The 24,166-nt window shown below is 40.1% G+C and overlaps 1 protein-coding gene across 3 annotated transcripts in view; it reads right to left on the bottom strand.

The window, feature by feature from the left end:
- The window catches only part of CNIH3 (cornichon family AMPA receptor auxiliary protein 3), a 282,061-nt gene that overhangs the window by 235,571 nt on the left and 22,324 nt on the right, over window positions 1–24,166 (bottom strand). The gene's annotated exons all lie outside the window — the stretch shown is intronic.

Raw genomic sequence — 24,166 nt, 5'->3', positions numbered from 1 at the left:
TAAAAGCCATATGATCATCTCAATAGATGCAGAAAAAGCTTTTGACAAAATTCCACACCCATTTATGATAAAATCTCTCCAGAAAGTGGGCAGAGAGGGAACCTACCTCAACATAATAAAGGCCATATATGACGAACCCACAGCAAACATCATCCTCAATGTTGAAAAACTGAAAGCATTTCCCCTAAGATCAGGGACAAGACAAGGATGTCCACTCTCGCCACTATTATTCAACATAGTTTTGGAAGTCCTAGCCACAGCAATCAGAGAAGAAAAAGAAATAAAAGGAATACAAATTGGAAAAGAAGTAAAACTGTCACTATTTGCAGATGACATGATACTATACATAGAGAATCCTAAAGATGCCACCAGAAAACTACTAGAGCTAATCAATGAATTTGGTAAAGTAGCAGGATACAAAATTAATGCACAGAAATCTCTTGCATGCCTATACACTAATGATGAAAAATCTGGAAGAGAAATTCAGGAAACACTCCCATTTACCACTGCAACAAAAAGAATAAAATACCTAGGAATAAACCTACCTAGGGAGACAAAAGACCTGTATGCAGAAAACTATAAGACACTGATGAAAGAAATTAAAGATGATACAAACAGATGGAGAGATATAACATGTTCTTGGATTGGAAGAATCAACATTGTGAAAATGACTCTACTACCCAAAGCAATCTACAGATTCAATGCAATCCCTATCAAATTACCAATAGCATTTTTTACAGAACTAGAACAAAAAATATTAAAATTTGTATGGGGACACAAACGACCCCAAATAGCTAAAGCAGTCTTGAGAAAGAAAAACGGAGCTGGAGGAATCAGACTCCCTGACTTCAGACTATACTACAAAGCTACAGTAATCAAGACAATATGGTACTGGCACAAAAACAGAAATATAGATCAATGGAACAGTATAGAAAGCTCAAAGATAAACCCACGCACCTATGGTCAACTAATCTATGGCAAAGGAGGCAAGGATATACAATGGAGAAAAGACAGTCTCTTCATTAAGTGGTGCTGGGAAAACTGACAGCTCCATGTAAAAGAATGAAATTAGAACACTCCCTAACACCATACAAAAAAATAAACTCAAAATGGATTAGAGACCTAAATGGAAGACCAGACACTACAAAACTCTTAGAGGAAAACATAGGAAGAACATGCTTTGACATAAATCACAGCAAGATCTTTTTTGATCCACCTCCTGGAGTAATGGAAATAAAAACAAAAATAAACAAATGGGACCTAATGAAACTTAAAAGCTTTTGCAAAGCAAAGGAAACTACAAACAAGATGAAAAGACAACCCTCAGAATGGGAGCAAGTATTTGCAAATGAAGCAACTGACAAAGGATTAATCTCCAAAATATACAAGCAGCTCATGCAGCTCAATATCAAAAAAACAAACAACCCCATCCAAAAATGGGCAGAAGACCTAAATAGACATTTCTCCAAAGAAGACATACAGATGGCCAAGAAGCACATGAAAAGCTGCTCAACATCATTAATTATTAGAGAAAAGCAAATCAAAACTACAGTGAGGTATCACCTCACACCAGTTAGAATGGGCATCATCAGAAAATCTACAAACAACAAATGCTGGAGTGGGTGTGGAGAAAAGGGAACCCTCTTGCATTGTTGGTGGGAATGTAAATTGATACAGCCACTATGGAGAACAGTATGGAGGTTCCTTAAAAAACTAAAAATAGGATTACCATATTACCCAGCAATCCCACTACTGGGCATATACCCACAGAAAACCATAATTCAAAAAGACACATGCACCCCAATGTTCACTGCAGCACTATTTACAACAGCCAGGTTATGGAAGCACCCTAAATGCCCATCGACAGACGAATGGATAAAGAAGATGTGGTACATATTTACAATGCAATATTACTCAGCCATAAAAAAGAATGAAATTGAGTCATTTGTAGAGACGTGGATGGATCTAGAGACTGTCATACAGAGTGAAGTAAGTCAGAAAGAAGAAAACAAATACCGTATATTAACACATATATGTGGAACCTAGAAAAATGGTAAAGATGAAGCAGTTTGCAGGGCAGAAATAGAGACACACATGTAGAGAACAAACGTATGGACACCAAGGCGGGAAAGTGGCGGGTGGTGGTGGTGGTGTGATGAATTGGGAGATTGGGATTGACATATATACACTAATATGTATAATATGGATAACTAATAAGAACCTGTTGTTTAAAAAAATAAATTAAATTAAAAAAAAGAACTTGCTGTATAAAAAATAAATAAAATTCAAAAAAAAATAAAAAGTTAAAAAAATAAATAAAAGGGTCATACAGAAAAGATGCTCAGGACTTCCCCGGTGTTCCAGTGGTTAAGAATCCGCCTTCCAATGGACACGAGTTCGATCCCTGGTAGCGGAACTAAGATTCCACTTGCCCATGAGGCAACTAAACCCTTGCGCTGCAACTACTGGGCACACAAGCCACAACTAGAGAGCCCGTGTGCCACAACTACAGAGCCCATGCACTCTGGAGCCCGCGTGCCACAACCAGAGAGAAGCCTGCATGCCACAACTACAGAGAAGCCTAAGCGTTGCAACAAAGATCCCATGTGCCACAACTAAGACCCAACGCAGCCAAAAATAAAAAAATAAATAAATATTTTAAAAAAGAAAGAAAGAAAAAATGCTCAACATCACTAATTATTAGAGAAATGCAAATCAAAACTACAGTGAGGTATCACCTCACATCAGTCAGAATGGCCATCGTTAAAAAGTCTATAAATAATAAATGCTGGAAAGTGTGTGGAAAAAAGGGAACCCTCCAACACTGCTGGTAGGAATGTAAATTGGTGCAGTCACTATGAAGAATGGTATGGAGGTTCCTTAGAAAGCTAAAAATAGAGTTACCATATGATCCAGCAATCCCACTCCTAGGCATATATCTAGAAGACAAAAACTAATTCAAAAAGATACATGCACCCAATGTTCATAGCAGCACTATTTACAACAGCCAAGAATGGAAGCAACCTAAGCGTCCATTGACGGATGAGTGGATAAAGAAGTTGTGGCATAGCTAGAGATATAGATATATATCTGTGTGTGTATAGATAGATAGATAGATAGTATATGAATACTACTACTCAGTCATAAAAAAGAATGAAATAATGTCATTGTAGCAATATGGATGGATCCAGAGATTATCATACTAAGTGAAGTAAGTCAGACAGAGAAAGACAAATATCATATGATATCACTTATATGTGGAATCTAAAATATGATACAAATGAACTTATTTACAGAACAGAAACAGACTCCCAGACATAGAAAACAAACTTATGGTTACCAAAGTTGAAAGGTGGGGAGTGGGGATAAATTAGGAGTTTGGGATCAGCAGATACAAACTACTAGATACAAAATAGATAAACAAGAAGTTCCTACTGTACAGCACACGGAACTATATTCAGTATCTTATAATAAACTATAATGGAAGAGAATATGAAAAAGAATATATATATGTATAACTGAATCAGCTGTATACCAGAAGCTAACACAACATTGTAAATCAACTCTGCTTCAATTTTAAAAAATAGTTTTAAAAAAGGTCATACATAATTAGGAGGTGATAAGTTTTGAGCATTTATTATCACTGATTTAAATATAATTTATTTAATTGTAAGTTATAAAGTTTAATTTCCAATAATGGCCATGTTTAACAAGCAGCTTACAAAATTCCTATAAATTTAACAACGAGTTCTCATGAATCAGTAGGAGCCAGTTCCAGTATACCAGTCCCAGGAAACTGTCCTGGAACTTATTCTATGGCTTAAAGAATATCAGCTTTGGGACTTCCCTGGTGGCGGAGTGGTTGAGAATCCGCCTGCCAGTGCAGGGGGCAAGGGGTCGAGCCCTGGTCCGGGAAGATCCCACATGCAGCAGAGCAACAAAGCCCGTGTGCCACAACTACTGAGCCTGCGCTCTACAGCCCGTGAGCCACAACTACTGAGCCCACGTGCCACAACTACTGAAGCTCGTGCACCTAGAGCCCGTGCTCCAACTACAAGAGAAGCCACCGCAATGAGAAGCCCACGTACCGCAACGAACAGTAGCCCTCGCTCGCCGCAACTAGAGAAAGCCCGCATGCAGCAATGAAGACCCAACGCAGCTAAAAATTAATTAATTAATTAATTTTTTTAAAAAAAGAATATCAGCTTTACAGGTAATAAAGAATTTTCTAGCAGGTCAGGAATTTGACAAACTTGAGTGTCTCAGACAGAGAGGGACCCTTTCAGGCTACTACAGGTAAACTTCATAGAAGCAAATTGGAAGGCCCTTGTTCCTTAGTTCAGTAGATGAGCAGATAAAGGCAATAAAATAATTCTGATACATAAAAGTAAATTACAACTGTAGAGGATTTACAGGTTAATTCTTAAACCAGAACTGCTCTGGTTTTATTAATATATAACAAGGATGTCTTTGTATATTAACATCTCTTATATGCTACATAAATAAAACCAGTTAAATAAAACAAATTGAATGAATAATAGTGAATCAGATAATCTCTAAACAATTTATGAGGTCAAATCTGCATGTGAGAGTGGGAGTTGACCATAAAGAATCCCAGTGACAAAACACACACACACACACACAAAACATACACAAAAAATGTGATCACTGTGTATAATTCTAGTCCTCAAAATATGAAATCTTGATTCTTTCCTGTAGGTTAATGCCTCCCTAACAAAAATATCTCTATCCCTAACTTTTGTAATATCAATGTCTGAAGATATATCTCTACCTTTGTAAATGTTAAAGTCATGCAAGAAAACTACTGTTTTTCCACCATAAACAGAATGACAGTAAACTCAGTAATTTGGTGATTTTTTTCCTTTAAATTCCTGCTGCATTTTTTTACTTGATAAGCCTGTTTTTCTGAAGCCTGGACTCCCTTGCAAACCTCTTCATAAGTAAAGTTCTTTTCTTTTCTAAATGCTTTTGTCTCTGAGTCTTTATTTGACAGTAGCTTGCTTATTTGACCCTATGTTTTTTTGGTCGTACATACCTACTTAGGTACTGCTACTAGTCATGGCCATGTGGCTCCTGTGAGACCAACCTTCTTGCAGATAACAAATATAAACTCTGAGATAAATACAGAAACAACTCTGAAGACACTGAAAAGCAACCAAAAACAGGTAGATACTGAAAGGGAGTCAACATCTGGATGAAGAGAAAAGCACTGGTGAGTTTTTCACTTTTTTATGACTTTTATCCTGAGGGAAGTCCTCAAATTGCACTACACAGTGCAGCTAAAAGTCAGAAAGAAAACCCCAAAATCTTACTGGCTTGAAAAACCAGAAGACAGAGTTTGAGGGAAACACAGCTGCTGGAAAACAAAGGGAGAAATCCTAAAAAGTAGAGAGCCAGAAAGGAGGAGCCCCAAATCATGTGTATAAATTCTAGCCAGATCCCTGGCACGTGTTGGAACCATACATGTGTGAGGCAGACTTCAAGTAGTCTAGCTAAGACTGAAAGAACTGAGCAGAAAATTGAGCCACCATTCACTGCAAGGAAGATAAAGTTTAGTTTGAATTCAGCCAAGTTAACTTCCTACTATTAAAAAAAATAAAAAATACTCTTCAGGGGAACACAGCAGAACTGAGAATCTCTATAACATATCATTCACAACATCCAGGACAGAGTTCAAAATTATATAACAGTCAAAGAAACAGGAAGACATTACCTATTCTCAAGAAAAAGTAAAATCAATGAAGGTCAGTCCTGAAATGACTCACATATTGAAGTTAGCAGGCAATGGTTATAAAACAATTATTATAAATAAGCTCAAGGACACAGGGGAAAATATGCTTGTATTGAATGAAAAGTATCAACAGGTAACTAGAAACTATAAAAAAGAACGAAATATAAATTCTAGAATTTAAAAATATATACCTGAAATGTTAAAAATTACTGGATAGGCTTAACAGAAGAATGATGATAGCAGAAGAAAGAGTTAGTGAATTTGAAGAAAGATTAATACATTAATTATCCAATCTGAAGCACAGAAGAAATGATTGAAATAATTAACACAGTTTCAGGAACCTGTGGGACATTATCAAAAGATTTAACATGTACAACTGGAGTCCCAGAAGGAGAAGAGGAATAAAATGAAGTAGACAAAGTATTTGAGGAAATAATAGCCAAACATTTCTCATAATCGCTCTGTCCCCATCTGGACTGCAAGCTCAGTGAAAGCAACGGATTCCGAGTTATACCTCTTTAGTGGTCCACGTAGCACCTAACAAAATCAGGCTACATAGCAAATTCTCAACTAATACATATTTATACATTCAGCATCAAAAATAATTATTTATTGAGTGCCTACTGTGTGAAAGCATGACAAAAGGTGCTAGAGACACAAAGATGCTTTAGTTACAGCCACTGTGCTTAACGAAGAAGATTTTGAAAAAGATAAAAGGAGAAGTCCCATTGTTTCTGAGGGAGGAAAAGGTTTTCAATGGCTCTTGTTTTTCATTCTTTCTTTCCTTTTTCAATTCACCATGATTTTAGTTAACTTGCTTATAGTGATCCCTGCTAAAAGGAGAATGTAACATTGTAAATCCAGAGTGAGAGGGGATCTCACATCAGAGGCCATGGTTACAGGTATATCATTCCAGAGCCTCTTTAAACAGTCCTTTTCTTTGTTTTTTTAAATTTTTTGGATGCGTCAGGTCTTAGTTGCGGCACATGGGATCTTTCGTTGCGGCGTGCGGGCTCTTCGTTGTGGTGTACAGGCTTCTCTCTAGTTGTGGCTTGCAGGTTTCTCACTAGTTGTGGTTTGCAGGCTCTGTAGTTGTGGCGCACGGGCTCCAGAGCGCGTGGACTCAGTAGTTGCAGTGTGCGGGCTTAGTTGCCCCGAGGCATGTGGGATCTTTGTTCCCCGACCAGGGATCAAACCTTCATCCTCCGCATTGCAAGATGGATTCTTAACCACTGGACCACCAGAGAAGTCCCTAAACAGTCCTTTTCTCCCCAACTTTGTTCAATTAGGACAAAAAAGGGAGACTCTTCTATATAATTTTCACTGGTTTTTTACATTTGCCTTTACTTTTCGGCAGAACTTATGTCCTCTAGACACTTACAGATGATTAAATAAGGACATATTTTTATACTTCAGCAAAATATAGTGGGAAACAGCTGAGAAAGACATTTCTCCACTTTGGAAGAGTACACAGAGGTGTGCATATGTCTCCAGAACCTGGAGAGTGTAAGATCAAAAGAATTGTGTGTGTGTGTGTGTGTGTGTATGTGTGTGTGTGTGTGTGAGAGAGAGAGAGAGAGAAAGAGAGAGAAAGACAGAGACACAGAGATAGAGAAAGAGGACAAAGAGAGAGTCAGAGAGACAGAAACACAGAGAGAGACATAGAGACAGAGAAAGTAGGACTCAACATTCCTTTCTCTGTGTGAAAGCTTGAAGCACTTTGCTCTGTTTAAAAACAATCCACTAACAGTCTGTGATTCCGAGAACCAGTCTGTCCACAAATAAACTCAGCAAAACGCCACAACAGAGATGTGCTGTTCTGATATGCTCATTTCAAATATTACTGTGGATGTAAGGACATGGTTTGGGGCACAAAGCCCAAACCTAGATGCGTGGAACCATAAATTTAGTAAATCCCCTTGAAATGAGCTGCTGGAAATGTTTTGTTTCTATTATAAAATAGAATTCACCCATAGATATAAGAAGAAATTAGATTTTGGTATGTTTGCAGGAGGCTCTGAGTCCAGGAAGTGGCATTTATGACTTTGGTTATGGATCTGTCTGTGACTTTAGTCAGTATTTTAGTCTCTCTGGTGCCTATTTAGTCAGTCAATTAGGGATAATACTCTTTGCTATCCATTCCACAGCACTGTTACATCTGTCAATCATAATAGCTGTCATTTATTGAGTTACTACTATGCAACAGGCACTGTGATAAACACTCTTGTTGTATTATTTCTAATCCTAACCATCATCCTGAAGGTGGGTGTTATTCAGTTTACAGATGATGATACTGAATCTCTGAGAGGTTTAGCAATTGGAAAAGTCACACCAACTAGTAAGTAGCAGTGCCAGGATTCTACCAGAGACCTGTCACTACATTATGCTAACTTGTTTTTATTTATTAAGCATAATTGCTACATAAAGAACACTCTAGTTATGTGTCTGTGTATATATATATATACATACACACTTAGGGGGAAAAAATCTTAGAAATCTTAGGAACTGTATTCAAGGAGCGTGAACATAGATTAAATATGAGATATGACCTAAATCAACCAGAGACTATAAACAAAGCACAGAGCAAAGGCTACAGGCTGCAATTAAGGACTATGTATAAAACACAAAGTGACAGAGTATTTGAGATGCTTGGGGAATCACTGGAGACTCTTAGTCTTCATGTTGTATGCATCCTAACCTGGATAAAAGCCAAGAGTCCTACACACACAACCCTCAAGACAAAATGGGTTGTGTATTCCCTACCACATGATTTCTAATGTAACTTGAAAATAAGTTTCTAACGTTTGTAAATCAGAAGCATTAGAAAAATACAGTTTCTAAATCAACTATACCTCAATTTTAAAAAGAAAACACTGTTTTTTAAAAGAAAAATATAGTTTCACAAATTAATGATTATTGATTGGTAGGTGGGAATACCTATTATACCAGTCTCTCTATCTTTTTGAAGGCTTAAAATTTTCCATAATTAAAGTTTTAAAAGAAAGAAAAGGGGAAAAAAAGAGAGAAAAAGGAGAGGAAGAAAAAGAATGGCAATCTGCCTAAGATGGAAGAAGAGTGACGCCTGAAAACAAGGAAGAAATTCTAATAAAATAAATGACTTATGAAGGAGCTTCTTTCCCCCAGTTCACCAATAGTTGTAGGATTTCCAGAGGAGAAAACTCAGGGAAGAAAGCAAAAGATCCTCCTGTTAAAACCTGAGAGTGTTCTTACAAGAAATGAAGGACTCTAAATGACCAAGAATAGCCAGTATCTTGGAAGATACACCAGAGTGGCCCAATAGGGAGAAGCTGAGAGTGGCTACACAAGGAGTTCATGAAAAAAGGGCAGGTTTGTAACAGAGGACTGTTTCCAATGAACTTAACGGCATCTAAGAACAAAGTTCAAAAATATTAATAAAATATATTAATATATATGTATACATATCAAAAATATATCTATACTGATTTCTCAGCCCATCAGTCTGTTTAAGCACTTATCAGGGCTTCCACGCGGTTATTTTGCCCTAGTTGATCTTGTTGTTTGCTGCCACTGGCATGAAGTGGCCAATTGTGGCTGTTACGGTTGTTCTTTCATTCAATTCTAACTTGTAAACCAGTGATTTCCAAACTTTTTCAAGTTAAGACACATTACCATTGCTTATTTGATTTTATGAAACGTGTTCCTTCTTTTCTCCTTAAAGGAAAAAAGCTATATGACATATTTTTAATAAAACTAAGCAAAAATAAGTTCTGATAATTCTTTTAAAAATTTTTTTCAATATTAATAGGTATATAAAAATACCCAGCATTCAAAATGGTAAAATTAACAATTTCTGGCATCCAATCAAAGATTACCAGACACACAAAGAAATAGGAAAACTTACCCTTAAAGAGAAGAATGATCAGTCAAGATTAACTGAGCCAGAACTGAACCAGATGTTTTGTGTCCAAACAAGGACGCAAAAATAGTCATTATAGTTGTAGTACATATGTTCAGAATTTAAGTAGACATATGAAAGATATTTTTTAAAGATCCTTAGCAAACGAATCCTAACAATCATCCTGACACACATAGACACACATAGATCAATAGAACAGAATAGAGAGCCCAGAAATAAAACTATGCATATTTCGGCAACTAATTTGTGACAAAGAAGCCAAGAATGTACAATGGAGAAAGAATAGTCTCTTTAATAAGTGGTGTTCAGAAAACTGGATAGCCACACACAAAAGAATGAAACTGGACCACTGTCCTACACCATGCACAAATATCAACTCAAAATGAATTGAAGACTTAAATTTAAGACCTGAAACCATAAAACTCCTGGAAGAAAACATGGGCAGTAAGCTCCTTGACATCACTCTTGGCAATGACCTTTTGGATTTGACACCAAAAGCAAAAGCAGCAAAGCAAAACTAAACGAGTGGAACTACATCAAACTGAAAAGTTTCTGCACAGGAAAAGGAACAATCAACAAAATTAAAAGGTAACCTACAGAATGGAAGAAAATAATTGCAAATCTTGTATCTGATAAGGGTTTAATATCCAAAATATATAAAGAACTCACACAATTCAATAAAATATCCAATTTAAAAATGGGCAGAGGTACTGAATAGACATTCTTCCAAAGAAGATATACAAAAGGCCAACAGATACATGAAAAGGTGCTCAATATTACTAATCATCTAGGAAATGCAAATCAAAACTACAATGAGATATCACTTTACACCTGTTTGAATGATTTTCATCATAAAGACAAGTGATGGGCTTCCCTGGTGGCACAGTGGTTAAGAATCCGCCTACCAATTCAGGGGACATGGGTTCGAGCCCTGGTCCAGGAAGATCCCACATGCCACGGAATAACTAAGTCCGTGTGCCATAACTACTGAGCCCACGTGCTGCAACTACTGAAGCCCGTGCACCTAGAGCCCATGCTCCACAACAAGAGAAGCCACCACAATGAGAAGCCTACACACTGCAATGAAGAGTAGCCCCCACTCGCCACAACTAGAGAAAACCCATGCAGAGCACCAAAGACCCAATGCAGCCCAAAAATTTTTTTAATAAAATTTTAAAAATTAAAAAAAAAAAAGACAAGCCATAACAAGTGTTGATGAAGACATGGAGAAAAGTGAACCCTTGTGCACTGTTGGTGGGAATGTAAATTGGTGCAGCCACTATTGAAAAAAGTATGGAGGCTCCTCAAAAAATTAAAAATAGAACTACCATATGTTCTAGCAATTCCACTTCTGGGTATATATCCAAAGGAAATAAAAACAGAATACCAAAGAGATATCTGCACTCTCATGTACACTGTAGTATTATTCACAATAGCCAAGATATAGAAATAACCTACAGAATCAACAGATGAATGGATAAAGATGTAAGATACATATTTTTAAATGGAATATTATTCAGCCATGTGAAAGAAGAAATTCCTTTCATTTGAGACAACATGGATGGACACTGACAGCATTATGCCGAGTGAAATAAGCCATACAGAGAAAGACAAATACTACATAGTATCACTTACATGTGGAACAACAACAACAAAAAGTCAAGCTCATAGAAACAGAAAGTAGAAAGGTGGTTTACCAGGTATAGTGGGGTAGGAGAAGTAGTGAGAAGTCGGTAAAAGGGTATAAACTTTCAGCTATAAAATGAATAAGGTCTGAGTATCTAATGTAATGCATAACATGATGACTATAATTGATAACACTGTATTATAAAATTGAAAATTGAAATTTGCTAAGAGAGTAGAACTGAAATGTCCTCACCAAAAACAACAACAGCAAAAAAGATAAATAAATATGTGATATCAATGTATTAATTAACTAGATGGGAGGAATCCTTTCATAAAGTATATGTATATCAAATCATCTCAATGTACACTTTAAATGTTTTACAATTTAATTTTTCAATTATACCTTAATATGCTGGAAAAAGTAAAATAAAATAAAATACCAATCTACCAACCAACATCTAAATAATCCTGGTGGGGGGGCGTCTAGAGATGAAAACTACATTATGTAAGATAAAAAAAAAAAATAAGTTGGATGGAATTACTGGCAAAGTAGATACTGCAGAAGAAAGAATTAGTGAATTTGAAAACATAGCAATAGAAACTATTCAAAATGAGACAGGGAGAGGGGAAAAATAAGAATTTAAAGAAATGAAATCATCAGCGTGCTGTGGAACAACTTCAAGCAGCCTAATATATATGTAATGGGAATCCCCAGAGGACTGTCACAAAGGAGACACGGGGATGCAAAAAAATTTGAAAAATGATGGCTGAAATTTTTCCAAATTGGATGAAAATTATACAGCCACAGATATAAGAAGTTCTATGAATCCCAGCACATGAAATATGAAGAAAGCTACACCAAGACACATCAGATTCTCAGCCCAAAACTAATGTCGAAGGGAAAATCAAATGGATAAATGGATGTCCATAGGCCAAGAAAAAAAAAAACTTCAGCCTAAGCCTCGCACCTTTTACAAAAAATTAACTCAATTAACTCAAAATGGATCACTGATTTAAATGGAAAGAGTAAAACTATGAAAATTTTGAGAGAAAATCTTCAAGATCTAGGACTAGGTAAGACATGCTTAGACTTAATATCAAAAGTATGATCCACAGAAGGCAAACTTGATAAGTTGGACCTCTTAAAATTAAAAAATTTTTGCTCTGTGAAAGACCCTGTTACAGACTGGGAGAAAATATTTTCAAACCACATATTCAACAAAGGACTTGGTACCAAGATGATACAAAGAACTCTCAAAACTCAACAGTTGACAAGCAAACAATACAATTAGAAAATGGGGCAGGGGGAAGAAGGATGGACTGGGAGTTTGGGGTTAGCAGATACAAACTGTTACATTTACAATGGATAAACAGCCAGGTCCTAATGTATAGCATAGGGGACTATGTTGAATATCCTGTGATAAACCATAATGGAAAAGAATATTAAAAAAAATAATGTCTATATGTGTATAAATGAGTCACTTTGCTGTACAGCAGAGATTGGCACAGCATTGTAAATCAACTCTACTGCAATAAAAAAAATTTTTTTAATAAGTAAAGTAAAACTCACGCTCAAAAAAAAAGAAAGAAAAAGAAAATGGATTAAGAATATTTCAGTGGGCTTCCCTGGTGGTGCAGTGGTTGAGAGTCCGCCTGCCGATGCAGGGGACGCGGTTCGTGCCTCAGTCCGGGAGGATCCCACATGCCGCGGAGCGGCTGGGCCCGTGAGCCATGGCCGCTGAGCCTGCGCATCCGGAGCCTGTGCTCCGCAACGGGAGAGGCCACAACAGTGAGAGGCCCGCGTACCGCAATAAAAGAATATTTCAGTGAAGGGAATTCCTTGCCAGTCCAGTGGTTAGGACTCTGTGCTCTCACTACCAAGGGCCTGGGTTCAATCTCTGGTCAGGGAACTAAGATACCACAAGTCGTGCAGCATGGCCAAAAAATAAATAAAATAAAATTTGCTTTTAAAAAAAAGAATATTTCAGTGAAGGGGATATACAGGTGGCAAATAAGCCAATGAAAAGATGTTAAACATCAGCAACTAGGGAAATGCACATTAGAACCACAATGAGACATCACTTTACAATAGCATCAAAAAAATATGAACCAGTAGAAATAAATCTGAAAAAAAAAATTCAGAACAGGTACACTGAAAACTACACAACACTGATTAAATTAAAGAAAAACTCTTTTAAGAAGTAGAGGGAGAAATAGACTTTGTTCTTGGACCAGAAAACTCAATATTAAGACATCAACTCTTCCCAGATTGCTCTATAGATTCAATACAATCACAATGAAAATCTCAGTGGTATTTTCTGTAGAAATTGACAAGCTGATTTTCCAATTTATATTAAAATGCAAAGAACTTAGAAGAGCCAAAACAAGTTTGAAAAAGAGTAAAGCTGGAGGACTCACACTACCTGACTTTAAAGGCTATAAGAGTCAAAAAGTGTGGCTTGGTGTAAATAAGGCAAATAGATGAGTGGAACAGAATAGAGAATCCAGAAATAGATCCATCCATACATGGACAACTAGTTTTTGACAAAGGTGCCAAGAGAATCCAGTGGAGAAGGAACAGTGCTGGAACAATTGGATATCCATATGCCAAAAAATGAACTTCGATCCATACCTTGCACCACATATAAAAATTAGCTCGAGATGGAGCATAGACTTAAATGTACAACCTAAAACTATAAAACTTCTAGAAGAAAATATTGGAGAAAAATTCTGTGACATTGGAGTAGGCAGAGATTACTTAGATATGACACCAAAGTGTGACCCATAAAAAGAAAATTTAATAAAATGAACTTTATCAAAATTTTAAACCTCAGCTCTTAAGAGAATGAAGACAACCCAAAAGGTGAGAGAAAATCTTTGCAGAGCATATAACTGATAAAGGACTTACGTTCACACTATATAAAAAACTCACTATATAAAAAACTCTCGGGACTTCCCTGTTGGCCTAGCAGTTAGGATTCTGGGCTTTCACTGCCCAGGTTTGATCCCTGGGCAGGGAACTGAGATCCCACAAGCTGTGCAGCGCAGCCAAAAAAAAAAAAAAAAAAAAACTCTCAAACGTTGACAAGAAAACAAACGACAATTTTTCTTAATGGGCAAAGGATTTGAACAGATACTTCACCAAAGAAAATATACAGATAGCAAATAAAAACCAAAAGATGCATTAGGGAAATGTGAATTAAAACCACAACGAGATCCCACTACACAGCTATTAGAATGGCTAAAACTTAAAAGATTGATCATCCCAAGTGTTGGAAAGGATATGGAGGAACTGGAACTCCCGTACACTGTTGGTAGGAATGTAAAATGGTGCAATCACTTTGTAAAACAGTTTGGCAGCTTTATAAAAAGTTAAGCATAGCACAGATGATTTTCAGGGCAGTGAAACTATTCTGAATACTATAATGATGGATACATGTCATTATATATTTTTGTCCAAACCTAGAGAATGTAAAACGCCAAGCGTGAACCCTAATGTAAACTATGGTTGAGTGATAATGGTGTGTGAATGCAGGTTCATAGATAGTAAAAAATGTACCATTCTGGTGTGGGATGTTGATAACAGGGGAGGTCGCGCGTGTGTGTGGGCAGGGAGTTTAAGGAAAGTCTCTCAATTTTGCTGTGAACCTAAAACAGCTTTAAAAAATAAAGTCATTTTTAAAAAAATGTAATGAAGTACTGATACATGTTACAATATGGATGAACCTTGAAAACATCATGCTAAGTGAAAGGAGCCAATCACAAAGGACCACATATCAGACTTCCCTGGTGGCGCAGTGGTTAAGAATCCACCTGCCAATGCAGGGGACACAGGTTCGAGCTCTGGTCTGGGAAGATCCCACATGCCACAAAGCAGCTAAGCCCGTGTGCCACAACTACTGAAGCCCATGTGCCTAGAGCCCATGCACCACAATAAGAGAAGCCACCGCAATGAGAAGCCCATGCACCACAACGAAGAGCAGCCCCTGCTCACCGCAACTAGAGAAAGCCCGTGTGCAGCAACGAAGACCCAATGCAGCCAAAGATAAATAAATTAACTAAGTTTTTTAAAAAGTAAGTTGTAAGTGTAATAAGAATATGTGATTGGAAAAAAAAAAAGCTAAGCATACTCCTACCATGTGATCTAGCCATTCTAGTCCTCTCTATACATCCAAGAATAATACAAAGACCTGTACACAAATGTTCATAGCAGCTTTAATAGCCAAAAACCAGAAATGATCCAAACATCTATCAACAGGTGAATGGATAAACAAGTTGTGGTATATCCATAAACGGAATATTATTCAGCAATAAAAAGGGATAAATTGATACATGAAAAAGATGGATGAATCTAAAAAAGATTATTCAAGTGAAATAGGACAGAAAACCAGAAAAAAAAAGAGTACATGCTATATGATTCCATTTACATAAAACTTTAGAAAATGCAAACTAATCTGTCATGACAGAAAGTAGTTCAGTGGTTGCCAGGGGTGGTATGATGGATTACAAAGAAAACTTTAGAGGTGATGCGTCTGTTCACTCTATTGATTGTAGTGACAGATTCACAGATGTCAACACATGGCAAAACTTATCAAATTATCCAGTTTAAATAGGTGCAGTTTATTGTATGTCAATTATACCTTGATAAAGCTGTCGGGTTTTTTTTTTTTTGAGATGACTCAAAGATCAAGAAAAATATGGGTCATCTGACACTAACAAGCTCACCTCCCTGGTGTGCAGGGGAACGGAACCAAGGGCCTCACCTCTGCTTTCTCTGAGCTCAGTACCAGAGCTTTTTACAAGCTCCAAACATGCCTGCAGGATCTTAGTTCCCTGACCAGGGATTGAACCCGGGCCAGGGCAGTGAAAGCACCAAGTCCTAACCACTGGACCGCCAGGGAATTCCCCAAACATGCATTTTACAAAGGCAATGAGATCAGCCTGGTTTTCTCCTCTGCGACCTTAGTAGCCTTCGTCACCGCTCTCCACCATACTTAAACCAAAGCTAAGAAACACGAATGTGTGCTTTTGAAACTCCAGCTCTTCCCCACCCCTACTGTGAGAAAGACTTAAAATCAATAATTCTAAGAACAACAGCACAACCAGATCTATTTTGCTGTGTGCACAGAGTCCAACCAGAGGAAAGCCCCGCCAGAGATTCAATTTGTATTATTTCTGCTCTTTATTAAGAACTATTTGCCCCTATGCCATAGTATAGACGAGAACAAGAAAACACCTGGATATCACGGAGGGTCGCTGTGTATGTTACGGTTAGGTTTGGCTGCAGATAATAGAAAGCCCAGTCATTCACATAGGTGGGAGATTATTCTCCTACTTTATTGAGGACAAGAAGTAAGTAGTCGAACTGTTTTGGCAGCTCCACGTGAGTCATCAGGGTCTCAGCCTTTTTCTGTCTCCCCAAGCAGGTGGTTTCCATCCTCAAGGTTACATGGTGTGTGCTGGAGAGCTTTGATCCGAGCAGTAGGAGAGAAGAAGGAGGAAAGGAGAGGTACCCTGATTGTCCCGGAAGGTAGAAGGGTGCTACCTGGAGGAAGGAGAGGTGGATCACCAGGAGGTCAGTGCCTGGCTCTGGGAGTCAAAACGATGGTGGACACCGGAACCGATCCTGGCAGAGCACTCATGCTGTCTTGCGCCTTGAGGTACTCCCCAAAAGAGTTAATCACTGGAGCTGAAACATGTTCTCTGGATATAAAGACCAACAATTGAGTGGGGTGCTATGATTTTCTTTCCCGGGAGAGCCGCTTCAAAAGAGTTCCACTCCTGTGTCCTGGTCCCATCCTCAGGGACTGCGTTACAAGGACAGCAGGACCTCTCTCCTCCCTGTAGACCAAACCTGGCCCTGGGAGACTCCCCTGGGGCTCTGCCCCTGAATGTCTTGCATCTTCCTCTCAGGTCACTCAGCCCCCCGGTGTTTCTGGGCTACTGGTTGGTAAGCCGGGTGAACGGGCACAGTCAAGTGAGAGCAATGTCTGCTGTCCTGAGCACATACTTGGAAAGTGGTTACGTGCAACACATTCGTAAAAGTATGTTATCTTTGCGGGGGTAGTGGGAAAGCAGTGGGAGGTCTGTTCAAGAATGGAAGGAAATGTTGGTATCGCACAGTAAGAGGCATAGAGAAGCTAGTCAGAAGGTAGCCGCTTTCATCAGACCGGGCTTTCCTGCCAGCCAGCCCCAGGCCACATCCGCCCCCAGCCCTGCTCTCTGATGTTAGAGCCCGGGGAGCTTCTGCCTCACACCCCGAGTGGCCTCACCACGCCTTGTGAAACTTGGCTCCTGGCGCCTCGCACCTGTGAGGCATCGGAAACTCGAATGAATGGTTGGCTCTCCAACCACTGCTGAGCATGACCTTGGGAAGTGGGCAGCCCACACCTGACAGGAGCACTGCTTCCTTCACTCCTGTGACCACCAAGGGAGCTGGGAATTTTTCCCAGCTTCAGCACTCCGGCCAGACAGCTCCCTAGGACCAGTTTCTACTCAGCTGCTGGGCTCCTCCACCACCATCAGTGAACAAGATCAGAGGGAGAAATGGATACAGCCACTATGGAGAACAGTATGGAGGTTCCTTAAAAAACTAAAAATAGAACTACCATACGACCCAGCAATCCCACTACTGGGCATATACCCTGAGAAAACCAGAATTCAAAAAGAGTCATGTACCACAATGTTCATTGCAGCACTATTTACAATAGCCAGGACATGGAAGCAACCTAAGTGTCCATTGACAGATGAATGGATACAGAAGATGTGGCACATATACGCAATGGAATATTACTCAGCCATAAAAAAAGAAAGAAATTGAGTTATCTGTAGTGAGGCAGATGGACCTAGAGTCTGTCATACAGAGTGAAGTAAGTCAAAGAGAAAAACAAATACCATATGCTAACACATATATATGGAATCTTAAAAAAAAAATGGTTCTGAAGAACCTAGGGGCAGGACAGGAATAAAGACACAGATGTAGAGAATGGACTTGAGGACATGGGGAGGGGGAAGGGTAAGCTGGGACGACGTGAGAGAGTGGCATGGACATATATACACTACCAAATGTAAAACAGATAGCTAGTGGGAAGCAGCCGCATCACATGGGGAGATCAGATCAGCTTGGTGCTTTGTGACCACCTAGAGAGGTGGGACAGGGAGGGTGGGAGGGAGACGCAAGACGGAGGGGATATGGGGATATATGAATACATAAAGCTGATTCCTTTTGTTATACAGCAGAAACTAACACAACATTGTAAAGCAATTATACTCCAATAAAGATGTTAAAAAAAAAAAAAAAGATCAGAGGGAGTCCAGCCGTACTCCATGCCCTCAAAACACGTGAAAGCACTACAGGTCCTTGGACACAAAACCAGGAGAGGGTAGGAGCCCTGGAGGGGAATATCCTGGACTTCTGGACCTCCTGCCCAAGTGGGGTACTTCAGCCACAATTAAAGTAACACATCCATTTTGTTTAAAATTAATTTCGAAGAGAACTAGAAGGTGTAAAGTAAAATAAGTCTCTCCTCCCCCCACACCTAGCTTCACTTCCTAAGGACTATGACATGAAGTTTCCGGTATATCTTCACAGAAATTTTCTATTCAAGTGTATTCTGTTGAATGCATTTGCAAGAATTTTACTTATAAATAATTCAATTAGTAATAATAACTAATGTATAAAGTACATGTTATTTACATTGAAATCATAACTGGAAAAACAAAAATAACTAAAAGTGATCGAAGTGGACCTTGGATCCTTCCAGAGTGCAGTTTTTGAAGTGACCACCAGGTGTCAGAGTTATCAATAGTATTCCCCAAATCACACTGGAAAGTTACAAGAAGGGGAAGTGCCCGGCTGGAAATGAGATGGCGAGATCCTAAACAGGATTATTTGGCCCTTCGGCCCAATATTTTGTCTACTTAGGGTTAGGTAGGGAGAGAGTAAAGGGAGCTGCGGAAAAAACTATTACATTCTCCGACCATAGATTCCCATTCAGTTGGGCACCCCTGGATCTTTGGCCATGGCTCACGCGCCCAGCCGCTCCGCGGCATGTGGGATTTTCCTGGACCGGGCACGAACCCGTGTCTCCTGCATCGGCAGGCGGACTCTCAACCTCTGCGCCACGAGGGAAACCCCGCACTCCTGGGTCTTCAGAGAAGCTGTCAAAGCGCTGGTGAGTTTCACGTAGGAAATGTAAAAATGGCTGGGCAGAGTCGGGCCTCCTATAGTTGTGAGGCTACTTTTGGAATCCAGGGCCATCTCTCCTCTCTTCAATCAGGAGACCAGAGGAGGGGTGACCACAAGAGGAGGACACACACACGAGAAGTGTTCAGCTATGGCCATCCTTGTTTTAAAAGGGAAAATCCAGTTCTGTATCAAGAGCTCTTCCTACCTAACCTTGAACATCATGGTCTCCTATTCACTTCCAATTTGATCTCCTCATGTATACTTCCTTTAGCAGGCCTGACCCGGCTGTTGTCCAGAGCTGCTGGCCTAGAAAACATCCGCCCTCCATGCTTGAGAGCTGCGGGCAGGGCACCTGCCATCGCAGTCTTGAGGCTGTGGGGTAGTTACACTCGTCTTCCTCCAGGGGCCCAGCCACTTCTCTGGCTCCCCCCATCTGGCTCTAGAGGAGTCAACATCCTCTGGAGGATTCCAGACGCCACCCATGGCAGGCCTCATCCTTCTGGAATCACCAGCGTCCACCCCAGCAGAAAGGGGGATGTTGATGCAGTCACAACACAGACTTGTGCAAGGAGGATGACCTAGGCTCCTCCTCCCTGGGAGGGCACAGCTGAAGGGTGTCAAAAAGGAAGGAGAACCCTTGCCACGTGTCCCAGTTGGCACTTGTCTAGGCTGTTCCCTGGACCACATCCCATTTCTGGCCATGGGTCCAGGGAAGGGTTCAGACCCACTACGTACCGGGACTTGTCACTGGTGGAACTTTACTGTGAATAACAATGCCAAGCTTGTGGAAGAGGTAGGAAGTGGTGTAAGGAGAGGGGAGAAGGAAAGAAGGATTCAACATTTCATGGACAATGTTATTGATATTTAAATACTTCTCAAGACCTGTGATTTCCATGAATTTGGACAGGCAGATTAAGGGGACTTTTTATGTGATCTGAATGACATCATCTGCTAAATTGGTACATCCTATATAGGCCAAATGAAGCAACAGTAATGATTTCAGTCACTATACACCTTAAGTGCTATATACATAATTTAAAATGATACACCTGTGGTACCATACACATAATAAAAATCCCAGTTATCATTAAAACATAGGTAGTATTCATATTCAAATATGATCATGCATTATGTTTGATGTTTCAAACAGAATATACAAGCCAAATGGTTCATTGAAAAACAAAAATGGATAAAACAATGTTTATATCAGGACCCATGTTAATTTACCATGACTAGTATATTAACTGTTGCTTTGATGTGGCCAACACTGGTATGGCAACTGAGGGGTTTTTTTTGTTTTTTGTTTTTTCCATTATCCTGTTACATATGATATAAGAGGGATGGAACAGAAAGAATCTCTCCTAATGCTAACCATAGCCTGACTGTTTCAAAGACAATGCTCTCCAGACCAAAGCCAAGGATAGGGACCATGAAGCTCCACCCTAATCTCTCTGGGTTTATCTCCCTCAAGGAGACCCCAGTCATTGTGACTCCTGGATAATCCTGGACCCACTGGATCCCCGTAAGTCAAAGAGCCTCCCACATCCCTGAAAAGTCTGGCTATCCATCACATGTTCCACCTCATTTGGCCACTCAAACAACAAGGGTTTCACAAGTCCAGGACAGACTTCACTGGTCAAGGTGTATCTTGAGATCCCCAGACTTCTAGGTCCTCTGGAAAAGGAACAACCAATGGGGTCCCCAGGCTGGGAAGGGAAAGGATTCAGGCCCCTGCCTCACCAATGCCTGCTTACCACCCGCCCCCTCCAGTTTAATCATGCTTTGTGTCGGTGAGTCACAGAGGAGATGGGGCCGGTTGCGTATGGTCTGGCCATGTGTGTGGTATTCTAATGACAATGACTCCTCCCCCTACTTAATCCTTCTTCCCAGCCCTGCACTCAGCCAGGCAAAAGGCCGGATTCAGAATCTCCTCACGGGTACCCAAGGCTGTTTCCCTTTGATAAAGCGAGTAAGGAAATCGTTGATGTGAACACACAAAAATAGAAGACTTCCTGAATCAGACGTGAGTTTGGGTGCAGAGTAAGGCCAAGCTAAAAGCTCAAACTCACTGACCATAATTATCCCTCCCGTAGTGCAGCCTTCCTTACCTGTAGCCAAGCAGCTTCAGAGGCTGTGACAAATAGCTGAGCCTGTCGGAACTCCAGAAGAAACATTCCTCATCAGGCCTCCCAGCCCCAGCTTCAGCGACAGGGCACCAGGAAAGTAAACAGACTAAACCCATCGCAACAAGAGAGAACTGGTTCTTCTGCTCTCCAGACACTGTTCATGACACTTCAATCAACTTCAACACAATATAGCTGAATTATTTTTAACCTTTATGGAGGCTCCTGGCTTCACAAACGAAATATTAGTCAGCAGAGTCGGTATAAAAATCTCTTTGCGGATTTCCCTTGTGGCGCAGTGGTTGAGAGTCTGCCTGCCGATACAGGGGACACAGGTTCATGGCCCTGGTCCGGGAAGATCCCACATGCCGCGGGGCGGCTGGGCCCATGAGCCATGGCCGCTGAGCCTGCGCGTCCGGAGCCTGTGCTCCTCAACGGGAGAGGCCACAACAGTGAGAGGCTCGCGTACCGCAAAAAAAAAAAAATCTCTTTGCAAAACTTATCAAGCGTATACCACAATGTCACAGTGAAAAGACATATCCAAAGTTCTTCTGATCATGGTATTAGATCCTTCCACAAGAGTTGCAACTTCCAATGCCTTACAGATGCCAAATAGATCTGCTTCCTAATATCACCTTGAGCTGTATTCTTTCGACCTGTATAAAGGTAGAAGCCACTGTTAATACCGATAATCCTGCAGGAGTGTGGACTCAAGTCTTTCTGGAGAAACCAGAAATCCAGATGTTTATGTGTAATCTCCCAATTTTTAAATATGGACTACTAGCTTAAAAAAAACACACTTTGCTACCTCCCTTCAGTGACTAAAGGCAGTATGACTGGGAGTCAGGAACCCAAGTTCTGACACCAACTCACTGTCTGTCCCTGGGAAAGACACCTAACCGTCCTGGTCTGCAGTCACCTTGTCTGAAAAGTTTAGACACCCAAAATTCCTTTCAATCCTAAATTATTACACTGTATAGTTAAGTAAGTGTTCTAGATGGTCAATTCTCCCAAGAACAACCAGAAACAAAAATAAAGGAAAAAAAACCCACAAAACATAGATCACTGTGCCATAGCGGGGTCTATTACGATGCCTAGACATGGCCTTGGTGTGGCCAAGCCACTTGGTTAATATATCCACAAGAATGTGAACACTTTTATCAGACCAGATCTCCTCCATGATGGCCACCCACCCACTGGGGAAGATAAAAATTGTATTATCACCATGACTGTGGCAGGGAACACCTCTCTATGAAACAGAACACTCTTGGGTCTTTTGAACCCAAACCCAAGGTTTCAAGGGAACATTTTGAGTTGGGAAACAAAGCTGACCCGCAGGCTGCCCTGAGCCATGACTCCTGACTTTCAAGTTCATGCTCAGCCTACCTGCGATGAAATTCGGAGTTGCCAAATTTGGAGTTGCCTTCGGTATCAGCCAACTGTACTCGGAACAGTTTTGTTACATAATCCTCAGCTGTGCCCCACGTGTGTACATGAGCACACGCTCACCCTGTACAAAAGCCCACAGATCTTCAGATACAGCACCTTTTTTTCAGCACAGGAAGGGAATAAAAAATATTAAGCTGGAAAATAATGAGGGACGGGTAAATTAAAGGCCCTTTCCCACTGTAAATGTTAAAAAATAGACACATTTCAGAGCAAATAAAAGTATTCACATTCTTTTGGTTATATTAACTGTGGCTTGAGAAAACTGCCCAAAGAAGAGAAAGCCAAGTGGATTACAACTGGGCAGTTTCTTCACACAGGCCACCTTGACACAGATAGCCTGGCTCCAAGTGAAGTGGGAAGGGGTATTCCACAGGCACCTACATTCCTAAGGGCTTTTGTGCATCAGTTGTGAACAACAGGGCCTTTTTATTTTGCTATTAGTAGCTGCCAATAAATAGTATGGTGTAAAGAACCTTTGACTCCTAAACCAGCTGTAACCTATCGCTTCAGTTCTGCCTGCTAGAGACATTTTCTTCACTGTGCCCCACTGTTGCCCTGGCTTTAGGTAACCAGTGTTTATTCTAAGTCAGCTTGCTCTTACCCTAAGGCCTTTGTATTATCCGTTTCCTCTTCTTAGAATGCTCATTACCCTGACCTTCACCAGGTAGTTCATTCAGACCTCAGCCTCCAGGCTGCCCTCAGAGAGGCCCTCTCTGGCCATCCAACATAAAGTACACACCCATGCATTCTGTGTCACATGACCCTACTTTAATTCTCTGCCTACAAGTCCTACCACCTGATTTATTTCCTCTTTCTTTCTTTCTTTCTTCTTGCCTGTCTTCTCTCACTGGTATATAAGCTCCATGGCAATAAGGATTTTGTGTCTTTTTCAGCATGGCTTTGTAGCAACTAGAACAGTGCTTTGCGTATAGCAGTTGCTCAATGATTATTAGTTGAAAGAAAGATGGATGCTTGGATGAATGGAAGAATCCATCCAGCAAATACCTGTGAAGCATTTATGGTGCACTGGGAATAGATGAAGAATGAAATCCTCCTTCAAGGACTCCACAGTCTACCAGGGAAGACAGATGTTTATACAGTGCAATACTGTGAGAGAACTGCTTTTAGAA

The sequence above is a fragment of the Globicephala melas genome, chromosome 1 (genome assembly GCF_963455315.2).
Source record: "Globicephala melas chromosome 1, mGloMel1.2, whole genome shotgun sequence".
Taxonomy (NCBI): domain Eukaryota; kingdom Metazoa; phylum Chordata; class Mammalia; order Artiodactyla; family Delphinidae; genus Globicephala; species Globicephala melas.
The sequence above is the reverse complement of the archived record's forward strand: the minus strand, read 5'-3'. Positions and strand labels throughout refer to the sequence as shown.